Genomic DNA, 12,342 nt, shown 5'->3' with positions numbered 1-12,342 from the left:
CCTGTGGGCCGCCTGGGCTGGCAAACGTTCTCTTACGCTGGCGGGCAGGATTTGAACCCGAGTTCCTAGGGCTCTCCAGGCCGCCACCGTCCCCCTCCTCTCTCTATCTCTGGCTCCTCCCGCCTGGCCTGCCGCGGCCGCCGCCCCCTCCTTCCTTCCCTCTTCCGCCCGCCCCCTGCCCCCTGCCTCCGCCTTCTCCCACCCCCTGCCCCTCGCGACTTCCCCCTCCCCCCCTCCTCCGGCGCCGCCCCCTCCTCCTCCTCGTCCTCGCAGCCCAAATACGCGACACCTGGAGCAATAGCAGCCGCCCGGCGGCCTGGGCCTCATTACAGGCCGGCCCTTATCGCGGCGTGCATCACATTATTTCATTTCAAAGAATCCGCAGAGAAACCCGTCCCGGCCGACAACAGAAAGTAAAAACACAGCTGACTCCCATTAGGGCCCTCTCACAGGCTCCGCGTGAGGTAATGAAATATGGAAGCGGTGAGATATGTAATGCTTTATTAAGCGGTCTCAGCTACAACGGCGTGCATGCCAATTACGCCTGCAGGCTACCGCCCGCCCCCGGCCGCCGGACCACCCAGCGCGCCTCCCCCCCCACCCCCCGCCCCGGACGGGGAGAGGAGGAGCCAGGGGAGGAGGCGGGAGGCGGGAGGCGGGAGGCGGGAGGCGGGAGGCGGGAGGCGGGAGGCGGGAGGCGGGAGGCGGGAGGCGGGAGGCGGGAGGAAGGGAAGGATGGGGAGGACAATAGGGGAAGAAGAGGGAGGATGGAGGAAGGGGGTGTGAGGGAAGGAGGAGGGTGGAAGAAGAGGAGACAGCGGAGGTGACTAGTGCCAACCAACTCTGGGTCACAGCCTCATGTGGCCTGAAAGCCAGGCCTTCCCCAGGCCAGTAGGGCCCTGAGAATCTCAGAGCTGGAGGACACCTAGATTCCTAGAAGACCAGAAACGGAATGGCCAAAAATAAGGCTCAGAGAGGGAAGGACACTCACTGAGGTCACACAGATGAATCCTGAACAAGGTTGGAGGGAAATCAGGCCTCCTGTTTCTTAAACTAGATAGCTTCCATTCTATCACACTGCCTCTTCTTTTTCCCCTAATAATGTCTAAATGGCAAAGTCCCGGCCTTGTTGTGTGGATGAGAGACGTGCTCATTTTTTACATCTGCCCTTCTCACGCCCTGAAATCCTCTGTGTTCCTCCCCCTCCACCGCCCCCTTCAAAACATACACACTCTAACTGATCCTACCTGTTTGCCCAAGAACACCTTATTTATTCAGTAATAAGAACTGAACAGCTACTGTGGCCAGGTGCTGGAGAAACAAAAATGAAACATTCATGCTCCCTGCCCTGGAAGAGCTCCCAGTCTGGCAGGTGAAAGTAACACCTAAACCAATGAGAGAGAGTGTACGGCCTTAGTGGAGTACCTGTGGCATAAAGGGAATCAGGCAGATCTGTCCAGAACGTCAGGGAAGCCCCAAGAGATGTGATGTTGGTACAGTCTTGTGAGGTGAATAGGAGTTAGAGGAGGAGAAAGCCCTGAGAAACCTGCCTATGAAAACTTTGGAGCACTGAGTATCCACAACTCATTCAAGGAATGACGAATATTTTTAGGAGGAAGAAACAGGACCAATATTAGCTAAAGCATAGAGATAGACAGCACCAGAGGTTTTGTTAAGGTAAATTATTTAAATCAGTGAAAGGCAGGGTACTCATTCATTTCTTGCTAATTGTTTTTCTTTTAACCTTGTTCCCAATAGAATTTCTCCAAGCTATTCATACTATGTTAGAATAGAAAGGTCCAGACCTCTGTTTTCATCATACAGGTGACATTACCCCCATTTTACAGATGAGGCTCTGAGAAGTCATTTGTATCACACAGAAAAAAAAAATGGGACTTTCATTTATTGTGAACTTAGTATGTGCCAGGTACTGTACTCAGCATTTTATATACATTTATTATCTCATTTGATCCTCAAAAAAAAAAAAAAAAAAAAATTCTATGAGAACATTTCCTAAAACTAACTTCTTTCACTCTTTACGTCTTCGGACAGGCTGTTCCTCCTGCCTTACAAGTCTTCCTTTTTCTTTACCTGATGCACTATTTAGGCTTCTGGCTAAATAATGGGCTTCAGACAAAAGAGCCAACAATACAGTAATTCAGATAGGGTAGAAGTTTATGCACCTCTCAGGTAATGGCTTGGAGATAGGCATGTGGCCCAAAGTGAATGGGACAGGTGTGCTCACCAAGCTTATCTGGGGGCTCAGGTTCATTCTATTTTGTTATCCTACCATCTCCTTATAGCCAAAACTTGTTCACCTACCCTATGGCCACATTCCAGCCATGGGAAGTGGTGGCAAGTGATTTCACTTCCACTTGCGTTTAGTTAGTATAGAAACTCAGTCCCATGGGCTTCACCTAGCTGCAAGAAAGGATAATTATCATCTCTAACTAAGTGGCCATGTGTCCTGCTAAATCTGAGAGGAATATTTCTGTTATTTAAAGGAAGAAGAGAAGAACAAAATGGGGAATGAACAACATATGCTACCACTCCTACTTGTCATTTATGGTCCAGTTTGAATGTTTCCTCCTCTGTGAAGCCTTCTTGGATACCTCCCCAAGAAAAATTAATTATCCCCTCATCTGCATGTTTTTTGTTTGTTTTTGTTTTTTTTTTTTTCTGAGATGAGTCTCACTGTCTCCCAGACTGGAGTGCAATGGCACAATCTCAGCTCACTGCAACCTCTGCCTCCCGGGTTCTAGTTAGTGATTCTTCTGCCTCAGCCTCCCAAGTAGCTGGGATTACAGGTGCCCACCACCACACCCAGCTAATTTTTGTATTTTCGGTAGAGACAGCGTTTCACCATGTTGGTCAGGTTGGTCTCGAACTCCTGAGCTTGGGTGATCCACATGACTTGGCCTCCCAAAGTGCTAAGATTATGGGTGCGAGCCACTGCGCCCAGCCCATCTGTGCTTTTATCCAGTCCTTTGTACTTTGCTGCTTTATACTTCTCAGTTTACAGGCCTATTTCCCCAGCTGGCCCTTCAAGCTGTTGTCTCCTCATCTGTAATAATACACCCTATAAATAATGATCACTTGCTATGTCCTAGGCACTCTGCAGGCAAGCTGGTTTTGTTGTTGTTGTTGTTGTTGTTGTTGTTTGTAGAGATGGGATTTCACCATGTCGCCCAGGCTAGTCTCGAACTCCCAAGCTCAAGTGATCTGCCTGCCTTGGCCTCCCAAAGTGCTGGGATTACAGGCATGAACCACTGCGCCCAGCAAGCTAAGCAAGTGTTATGCATTAACTAATTTAATCTTCCCAGAACCCTGGGGATTTCCTTCTTTGTAAAATGAGAATAATAATGATATTGACTTCATAGGATTGCTGTGAGGATTGAAACTGGTATTGAAATGGGTATTCGGTACATGCTTAATGCTTAATAAATAATAGCTACTACTATTGTGTAAGTATGGATTAATAAATCTACCAATGTAAGGGGTTAGTCCAGTTATAAACTATGCTCCCTGCCCAACACAGCTAACAGCTGACCTATAAACATTAACCTTACACCAGGGTATGTAGGCACCTAGAGGTGCAAGGTCAAAGAGGGGCTCTTGGTAAGGTGGGAAGTATTCTATGAATACAAAATACAGTCAGCCCTCGTTATATGTGGGTTCCTATTTGCAGATTCAACCAACAGTGGATCAAAAATACTCCAGAAATTAAAAAATAAATAAATATATAACAATATAACAATCAAAATAATATAAATGTTTAAAACAACTATTTACGTAGCATTTACATTGTATTGGGTATATAAGTAATCTAGAGATGATTTAAAGTACACTGGAGGTTATATGTGTAGGTTGTATGCAAACATTATGCCATTTTATATATGCGACTTGAGCTTCTGTGAATTTTTGTATCAATCTCCCCTCAGATACTGAGGGATGACTAGATCACAGTCCTGGAAAGCACTACTGTTATTTCCCTACCCTCAGGTAAGAAAGCGAATTTGCTCAATCTAGCCAGAACCATGGATCAAAGCAGACTGAGCACTGTGTTACATTGCTTCCAGAAATGTTGCTTAATATAGTATAATTTCTATTTTAATGGAGGGGAGGGGACAGTAACTGATTAGATACAGTGCATAAATTGCTGGACACAGAGATTGACCACAAAAGAAAGATTATAGTTTGGACACATGAGCTATTTTAGGCACTATCACTACCTGGTAGCAGCAAGAAGTATTGCAGGCATAGAATCTCATTCAGTCAAATGAGGCAAAAATTCCCAAATAACCAATTTTGAATTGTTTTAATATGCTAGATATAATCAGAACCTTTTGGAAACATTTGGCTTTCTCTCTCTTATCAATAAGCTACCCCAGGCCATTTCCATTGTTCTTGGCCACTAACATTTCCTGTATTTGTTCTTCTTTACACTTTAGAATTTCTGAAAACAGAATGTGTTTTACAATAATGGGTCAGCCTCCAAGAGGAAGAGTAAGTTGTCAGATAGTTCTCTCATGTATATGCAATGTTACTTCAATTGTGTAATCTACAATGATAATAATATACAGATTGATTGTTAAATTTAGATCCCTAATTATTGCTCTAAGTATCCCACAAAAATATTAAATTTGGTGCAAAAATAAAGTTGGTGTTTATGCAAGAGATGGACTGTTACCCACCAGTCAGTGCAGTAACTGGCAGTTAAACTTGCCCAGGCTCCCTGAATGTATCAGAGAATTTCCTAAGATGGTTCTGACAAATTGATCCTTCAAGTCCTATAATTTGAGCACTAAACACCTGCCTATCAAAGCGTCCAGCTAACTTTCAAGAAAAGCTATTTAACTTCCAGAAATATGCAATGCAGATAATGGGGCAGAAAGGGGAACTGTGTGTTTATTCAAAGCAGAAATGCACACAAAACACCAATATTATTCAATATATCTTGAGATCATACTGTTAATTTTAAAGAAATAAAGTTCACATCCATAAGATACAAAAACAGCACCATGGCTATGGTATTCTGCATAATTGCTGATGACCTAAAGGAATTCAACAGAATAGAGATGTTCTATTATGCCCTCAAACATTGATTGTGATCCCGAAAAAAAAAGCGACCAACTGTAGAAACAACTGCGTGTTATCAGTTATTTGTCTTAAGTATGTATTTTTAATGTGCAATTCTCCCCAACTCCAAAGTGTAATTAAATCAATAGGGTATCTTACAAGTTGTAGTGCCTTAGTATCAAGAAACTCCAATTTCAGTTGACACTAAGCTGCTCTTTAGAGAGGAGGTGTTCAATATCTCATTAGCCCCTGGGTTCTGACACTCATTCTAGCATTAAGTTCTCCCAACCGTGACATAATAATAATAACAATGATGATAATACTACCAATAATACTAATGAACACCTGTATAGTACTTTACTATTTCCAGAGTGCTTGCATGTATTTTCTCATGTCATCCTCACAACCGTTCCTGAAGACAGCTGCTTTTTATTGATGAGGAAATGGGGCTCAGAGAAATGACCTGGCCTAGTTAAGGTCACACAGTGTGACTAACACCCGCCATACCCCTCTACTCCACACATCGTCATCTTACCACGCAGGCCTGACTTCCTTTCGCTCTTTCTTCGTCGCTTCTCTGTCTGTTTCCTTTATCTCTCCAGGCATCTCTGTATTCTGTCTCTGTCTCTCTCTATCCCTGTCTTTAGGGCTCATTTTCCTATTTCCCTTCTCTTTTTTCTATCTCCCCCCTCTCTGTTTTATGATTCTGTATCTCTTTAATTTTCTGTCTTATTGCTTTCCCTCTATTTTTGCCTTCTTATGCCTGTCTATTCTCTCTACTTCTCCCCTCTTCCTCTTCTGGTCCTCCTCCTCTTCCTCCTTCTCTCTCTCCATCCCTTCCTCCTTGCCTTTGTTTCTTAGAGCCTGAAGATGAACGTTTTGTCTTCTGACAGGCAGCATCTTTCTCTTCTCTGAGGACAGACCTAGGCAAGGAAGGAGGGAAAGGAGCATGGGGCAGCAATGAGGAGTCACCTTGGCCTTTGTCGCCCCCTAGAGTCTGCTCATTCTGCCCAATCTTCCTGCCCCAGACTTTAGCCCCAACCAGTGACTGTTGGGGAGAAACCAGCCAGGAACCAGCCTCCACATATTCTACCTGAGTGTCTGGGGGGGGAAAAAAATTTAAATGGAGAGTTCTGGGCATCTTGACAAGGAAAATATAACTAACACCACACTTGGAGTCCCTAGAGCTGTGTTAGAATCACCTTGTCTTTCTGAGCCTCCATTCCTCACCCATGAAGTGGATTACCTTGCAAGGGCTGCTTTTAGGTATTGATTAAGGCCATGACTGTGAAAACACCTGCCATATGACAATTGCTCAATAAATATTTGTTGATTTAGACACAGAGTCTAACAAAAGGAAGATTGTTTAAGAGTGAAACAGTAGAGAAGGAAGAAGTGTTTAGAGTATGAGAGATGTTACATCAGCTTCATGTTCTACAGTTGCAGAAGTGACCACAAATTCTTCCTCTTCCATCAAGAGATGGAGTCTATGTTCTCACCTTTGAATCTGGGTTGGCTGTGTGATATACTTTGGCCAATGGATTGTTAGCAAATGTAATGCAAGCAGAGGCTCTAAAAGTGCTTACACATCTAGTGTTCTCACTTATAAATGAGAGTTAAGCTATGAGGACACAACAGCACAAGAATGATACAATGAACTTTGGGGACTCGGGGTGGGGGGATTTGGGGGGAGCGATAGGAGACTACATATTGGGTACAGTGTATATGGCTCAGGTGATGGGTGCACTAAAATCTCAGAAATGACCACTAAGGAACTTATCCATGTAACCAAAAACTACTTGTACCCCAAAAACTATTGAAATTTTTTTTTAAATTTTAAGTGCTTACACAGTGAAGTTTACCTATTCTTGCTGCCTTTGGAAGACTGTGACTACCACTATGTGAAGAATCCCAGTCTGACCTGCTGGATAATGAGAGATGTATAAGCCTGTACCCTTGTCACCCCAGCCATCAGCCAGCCAACCGCCAGGTATGTGGATATGGGCATCATTGCCATTTAATCACATGCTTGAGTATATTGGTTATTTATAACTGCATAACAAATTACCCCCAAGGTAGCTTAAAACCATATTTCTTCCCTCAGTTTTTGAGGGTCAGAAATCTGGGAGAAGTTTAGCTGAATGATTCTGGCTCAAAACATCTCAAGGTTGCAGATAATTTGGTTATCTCAATACTAAACTGGGACTGGTGAATCTGCTTTCAAGCTCGGTTACCTGATTATTAGCAGGCCTGAGTTCCCATCTGGCTATTGGGCAAGGGCTTTAGTTCCTCACCATGTGGGCCTCTCCATAGAACTGCACACAATCTGGCAGCTGCCTTCCTCCAGAGTAATTGATCTGAGAGAACAAGAAAGCATGGATGAGAGTGCCCCATACAGAAGATGCAGCCTTTTATAACCTAATCTCAGAAGTGACATACCGTCATTTCCACTATTTGCTAGTGATCACAGTGCAACCATGCTATAGTGTGGGAGAGAACCACCCAAGGATGTGAATACCAGTAGACAGAAATCATAAAGGATCATCTTGGAGGCTGGCTGCCACAATGCATAATAAGTCCAACTGAGACTAGCAGAAGAACCAAGTGGCTAAGCCCAGCCCTGGTTGCCAACCCACAGCTTTATAAATGGTGTTGGCATAAGTTTCAGGGTAGCCAGTTAAGGAGAAATAGATAACTGATGCAAATACCATATGCCCTAGCATCACCTTCTTGTTTATCACTCAATTTAGACTTGTTTACCACTAGTCTAAAAGAGTCCCCCACCAGTCACCAGCAGGGTGGATCATGTCTGTATAAGCTGAGTCGCTCTGCAGAGTCTGCAGAGGGCTTGACTCTGGCTGCCACTCAGCCCAAGAAAGCACAGGATGGGCCAGTCTCCTACTGATTGTGGCTGCTCCCCAGACAGAGAGCTCCCACCTCCATTCTACCCAGCCGTCTTCCTTCTCTGGAACCACCTCCTAGGAAGATGAATCTTTAGAGGACAGGCATATGAGACCAAAGGAGTTGGGGCTAGCAAGAGCAGGAGAAAACAGTCAACACCTGCCACACTCTGCCTTTACTATGGAGTACAGCCATGACTCAACACACATTGCAAAGCATGATGCAAGCCTGCTTCAAGGAACTGAACATCAGGACCTGAAAGGTCCTTAGCAGTAAGTCTCCTTAACCCCTTATTAAACAGATGAGGACATTTCCCCAAAGTCACACCATGAACCTGCAGCAGCAACAAGGTTAAACCCAGCACTTCTGTTCTCAGCCCTGGGCTTGTTTCATTGCAATATACAAAGAGCACATTGCAACCCTGATGACATTTCTGTTCAGAACAGAATGTATTTTTAAATATTGCCCCTCTGGGAGTCAGAGAACAGCCTAGGGCAACAAGGAAGAACCAGCAAGAACAGAAAAGGGAAAGGTGAACTTATTACCTAATTACTTCTCACTAGTGTGACACCCTCCTGCCCCTTCTCCCCACTCCTTGCAATCCAGGACTCCTGCCTGCTTATATAACCAGACCCCACTGAGGCATTTACCCCAACCTACACTTCCCAAGAGACACATGTCAATAATAGAATATCTGAATCAGAAGCAAGAGTTCTGGAATCTTAGCATCTCAGAAGAGGAAGGAACTCTCTCCTGGACTGTACTCTCTTCATGACAAGTGGCCTTTCAATCTCTGCTACATACTCCCAGGGACCAAGAACTCACCACCTCCTGAGTTGGTTGGAAAGAGTTCTGGAAACAGATCTACCTCAGTTCAAGTCCTAGCTTTGTGACAGACAGCTGTGCAACCTTTGATAAGTCATTTGACCTCTCTACACCTCATAGTCCTCCTCCACAAAATAGCAATAATTCCACAACAGGTTTATTGTGATAATCAAATAAATAAGTTTATCAATGCATGCAAAGTTCCCTGAAAGTAATCAGTACACCTGAGATAGGCAGATGAGATAGGCAGAAGCTAAGAACTGTAGACACAAGGATCCTTTCCCTTAGCAGTATCTGCTTCCCACCTGAGTACCCCACCCCAAACATGCAGAGCTGCAAGACATTTAGGGTGCCCCTGAGGTTCCTCCTCAGACACAGAAAGTCAACAAAAGTTACCTGTCATCTCAGGGATGCAGGAAGGGACTGGGCAGTAGGATACCAGAGGGTGAGAAGGAGGGGATTGCTCAAGTGGATGTGTCAGGCTTAGAATATCCAAGGATAAGGGAAGGGAGAGAGAGAGAGAACGATTGCAGATATGCACTAGTGAGGGGTGATGGAAAGGTTTTAGCAGGAAGTCACATGGACAGAGCTAAGATCCCACAGCCCGGGCACTGGTTGAAAGGGGTTAAGAAATACCTCCCACCAGGCATGGTGACTCACGCCTGTAATGTCAGCATTTTGTGAGGCCAAGGCTGGAGAATTAATTGAGCCCAGGAATTCAACACCAGCCTGGGCAACATAGTGAGACCCCATCTCTACAAAAATTAAAAAGTTAGTCAGGCATGGTGGTGAGTGCCTGTGGTCCCAGCCAGTTGGGAGGCTGAGGTGGGATCATTACTTGAGCCCAGGTGGTAGAGGCTGCAGTGAGCTATGATTGTGTCACAGCACTCCAGCCTGGGTGACACAGCTAAACTCTGTCTGAAAAAAAAAGAAAAAAAAAAAAAAGGGAGAGAGAGAAAAGAAATAACTCAACGCTGCTGTGAAGGCTAAATAAAGGCCAATCACAGCTTTGTTCCTTCAACAGCAGAAGTTGGCAACTCCAACATATGAAATCAGAGCCATGAGCCATTCAGATAGAGAATTTGACACTGGGGGGCAGGGGCGCACCTCTCAGCATTCATATCATCTGCCACAAAGCAAAACAAATTTGCAAGCCAGTCATTGAGTGTGGGAAGTTGCTAGGGAGCAAGGGACAGGAAATGGAAATTGATTACACTTTCCCATTGTCATTCACGCACAATATACAAACTGCCACAGGAGTCTTTTAATTTAGTGTGCTGCCTCTGTGGTTCATTTTCATGTAATTAAACAGCTCTGAGGCCTCCCTGGGCTTGCTTTTGAGCTCACCATCTTCCACTGCCCCTTCACATCCACCTTCCACCCTTCTTGCTCTCTTCTGTGCCTCCAAGGCTGGCATGTAAGGACCACACTGATAGGACAGTGGAGACTTGGCAGAGTCAGAGGGAAAGCTGGCACACCAGGAGTTGGCACATCCCTCTAATTGGAAAGCCACAGCCCCTGGCAGCTAACACCTGCCATAGAACGGTCTCTCCAGTTTTCAGTACCTAGCGGTGGTAATAGCTTCCTGATGTGACCGGCCCCAGAACACTGCCCCATCCCTTATTGCTTTTCCCAAGCCCTGCCTACACTTTTGTAAATAGTCCCTTTTAGAAATTCTCCTCCATACCTAGAATAGGCAAATTCACAGAGATAGAGAGTAGAACAATGGATACCAGGGGGAGGGGAAGAGAGAATGGGGAGTTCATGTTTAAAGGGTACAGTGTTTCAGTTGGGGAAGATGAAACTGTTCTGGAGATGGATGATGGTGATGGTTACACAACAGTGTGAATATACTTAATGCCACTGAACTGTATACTTATAAGTGGTTAAAATGATAAATTTTATGTTATATGCATTTTACCAACATTATAAAAAAAAAAAACCCGGCCGGGCGCGGTGGCTCAAGCCTGTAATCCCAGCACTTTGGGAGGCCGAGACGGGCGGATCACGAGGTCAGGAGATCGAGACCATCCTGGCTAATACGGTGAAACCCCGTCTCTACTAAAAAATACAAAAAACTAGCCGGGCGATGAGGCGGGCGCCTGTAGTCCCAGCTACTCGGGAGGCTGAGGCAGGAGAATGGCGTAAAACCCGGGAGGCGCAGCTTGCAGTGAGCTGAGATCCGGCCACTGCACTCCAGCCTGGGCAGCAGAGCAAGACTCCGTCTCAGAAAAACAAAAAACAAACAAACAAAAAGAAAACAAAACACAACTCACCTACATTAGCCAATCTTAGCATGCTATCTGTTTCCCCCTGGCATCCTGCCTGAGAAATATTTTCCCCCAGTGCTGTTTTCCCCAGCAAGTCCAAAGTCTGTGAATCTTGGACCATGAGAGTTTCAGGACACTGACCTCAAGGTCTGGGCAGCTGGACTCCCACAGGTTATATGATCACTGAATGCAATGGAGACCACTGAAACTGAGCTGAATAGAATGGACACTCCTGTGCTATGGACTGAATGTTTGTGTCCTCAAATTTCATATGTTGAAACCCCAATCTCCAGTGTGAGGATATTTGGAGGTGGGGCCTTTGAGAAATTATTACGGTTAGATTAGGTCATGAGGGTAGAGCCTTCATGATGGAATTAATGCGCTTATGAAAAGAAAACATGAGATCCCAATAACTCCCTTCTCTCACCTCTCTCTCTCTCTCTCCCTCTCCCTCTCATACAGCAAGAAGGCAGCTGTCTGCAAGCCAAGAAGAGAGCCCTCACCAGAACCCAACTAAGCTGGAAGCTGGCACCTTGGACTTGGATTTTCAGCCTTCAGAAGTGTGAGAAAATTAATTCTTTTGTTGAAGCCACACAATCTATGATATTTTGTTATAAGAGCCCAAGCAGACTAACATACCTGGGAGGGTGTATAATTCTGGGCTCCCACAGACACACCTGGACAGGATGGTCACACATGGGGATATTCATGACTTGGTCTGCAAACTTGGTTCCAGACCAATGCTTCTTGTTCTCTGATTGTTTCACATGCCAGTTCCAGCTCCTCACACAACTGGGGGCCAGGAGATGGATCCTTACTCTGGAAATGTCTATGTGACCTTGGGCAACTCTGTCCCGTCTCTGGGCCTCTGTTTCCCTTTTTTACAATAAAGGAATTAACAGTGATATTCAAACTTTTAACCAGAAGAATCCATTCTTCAAATGAAACCTTAGAGAGAAGCTCAAAGTCAAAGCATAATAAAGTCAGGGCTACTCAGGCTGAGGATAGGGTGGGAGGCCCAGAAGTCCGCTTCTTTCCTACATACCCCATCCTGGTCATTTCCAGAAAATACCAGTGGTGTAATTTCTGAACCCTAGGGTTCCATGAGGCACAGTTTGATGATCACTTTTCTAGGTGGCCCTCTTTGGCAGGGTGTGGTGGGGACAGTGCTGAGCATGTGTGCTCAGTGTAAATGTTTGTCAGTGAATGAAAACAGAACCGGGAAGCACACACAACCCCCTGCCCTCTCCCCTCTGCCTCATTTCTC

General features: G+C 45.2%; 1 long non-coding RNA gene across 1 annotated transcript; it reads left to right on the top strand.

Annotated features, from left to right (window-relative positions):
• The first annotated feature begins 312 nt into the window (after window positions 1–312).
• Window positions 313–11,857, top strand: LOC115900680. The gene is made up of 3 exons (XR_004060337.1): window positions 313–464; window positions 6,921–7,069; window positions 11,538–11,857. It is a non-coding gene; the product is annotated as an uncharacterized LOC115900680 (long non-coding RNA).
• Window positions 11,858–12,342: the final 485 nt, after the last annotated feature.

The sequence above is a fragment of the Rhinopithecus roxellana genome, chromosome 12 (assembly GCF_007565055.1).
Source record: "Rhinopithecus roxellana isolate Shanxi Qingling chromosome 12, ASM756505v1, whole genome shotgun sequence".
Lineage (NCBI taxonomy): Eukaryota > Metazoa > Chordata > Mammalia > Primates > Cercopithecidae > Rhinopithecus > Rhinopithecus roxellana.
Note: the sequence above shows the minus strand (reverse complement) of the source record. Positions and strands in the feature narration are given on the sequence as shown.